This window comes from Cryptomeria japonica, chromosome 10 (genome assembly GCF_030272615.1).
Source record: "Cryptomeria japonica chromosome 10, Sugi_1.0, whole genome shotgun sequence".
Lineage (NCBI taxonomy): Eukaryota > Viridiplantae > Streptophyta > Pinopsida > Cupressales > Cupressaceae > Cryptomeria > Cryptomeria japonica.
In genome coordinates, this window is record NC_081414.1 from 47,787,740 (window position 1) to 47,789,678 (window position 1,939).

Sequence of the window (1,939 nt, forward strand, 5' to 3'; positions counted from 1 at the left end):
ATCTTTAACCTGGCTCTGATACCAATTTGATGGGATGGGGTTTGGGATAGACTAGCATAGTCTATGCTCTTGGATCCTTCCCTTCGATCACCTGGTGTTCTCTTCACACCCTAGGGTCTTTAGGACTTCCCTTGCTTGAGGAATCCCCTGACCTTGCCCAATCCACCCACCAATGAGTTGCAATGCTACCCCTAAGGTCTCACCTACTCATGAGACCCAAAACCCCTTACTATGGCTAATAAGGGCTTGGCTTGTCCTACTACTTCCTAGGTCTTAGTAAGGTTAGGTCAGGTCTATTTCATGGTTTTTCCACCCATTCATGTTCCCCCCAAGAGGTTTCAAGATTCCAACCCCTTACCGATTTCACTATTTTGTGTTTTTGCCTTCAAAATAGGGCTACAAGGTTTTTGACCAATTAGGCCTCCTACCCGGTCCTTTAGGGCTCCCTCTCACAAATGATGCACAAACAACCCAAACTCCCAAAATGGACTACCATTCATTTGGCAAGGGCTCAAGGATTTCTCTAGTTTTGGGCCTCCAAGTGGCCGTACAATGCCTAGGGCGAAATTTGGGGGTTTTAAGGGTTTTGTGAGGGTTTTTAGGCCTGCCAAGGACACAGTGTAGGTTTGCTACTCTTGCCACCTTGTTTGGATTGGTGGGGGATCCTCCTTCACACCAGTGGTAATTCACATACTCCTCTACACCTCCTCCAAAGGGTGCACTCTCCTCTGACCAACCTTGCTCTCCAAGACCTCTGCACCAACTACCATTCCTAACCGGGCACTGTCCAGTCTCGCCTAGGAGTGGCTAAATGGTTGGCTTCCCTGCATTTTCAAAGGCCCTGATTGCATTGCATTATAGTACAAGGTCTGTACTCTCATTCCCCATGGTTTCATGGTGATTCCATAATAGGGAATGGAGTCATGATTCCATTTGCATAAACAAGTCCAAAACTGGACAGTGAGAAGACAACTTACAAAATATTTACAAGCATACCACACTTACAAACCAAAACCTAATCTAATTTCTCAAAATGAAAGTATTTACACCATAGAAGAAACTCCACATAGTTTTGCATGTAAATCAATCCATTAACTTTCTTGGTTGCTTCATTCAAATTGATTGGTGACCAACAAAACAGTCACTATCAAGCTTTTCTTACTTGGGCCGTACAACAATGATTAACCCCCCATATTTTAGGGTTTGAAACATCTTATACTACCTAGACCTCATTCGGTGTGCCAAAATTAGGGCTCTCCATGCTCAATAAGGGTCTTTGACCTTTTGGGTGGAAAAGTTGCTTGACAACTTTCAAAAGTTGTCATGCAACTTTTGCATCTTTTGAGCAACTTTGCCATTGTTGCTTTTCATGACTCCTAGGCCTATTTTGGGCTATCCTAAGGACATAAACATGCCAATAATTCCTAACACACATCCATGGCACACTCAACCTCTCCTGCACAAGAAATCACAACAAAACCCTAAGGACCTAAAGCTAGGACCTAGTCAAGAAAAAATGAGCTCATGGCTCTTATTACATATACAATGGCTTCAAAAGAAGCATAACACCAAAAAAACAAAGAAGGAGGATGATCTTGGAAAGGTGCTCCTACACTAATGATGTATCGGTAGAAGGGAAAGGATGTGTGGAACAAGTGGATGAGGAATGAAGGCTTATGATTGTGAAAAGAAGTGAAAGTAGGATAGCATGATGGAGACTTAGGATCAACAAGTATGCTTTTTGACTTGCAATTGTAGAACTTTTGCCCCCAGTTATTTTGATATTAGGGGAGATCATCTCCTGTTCTTTTTCTTTCATAGGATTTTTTATTTTTGACCTTGATTTTTGCAGAGTCCAATAGCTTTTGATTTTGATTTGAACTAAAGGACTTCTCTTTATTTTTCACTTTTAGATTTTTCTATTCAAAGCTTGATTTTT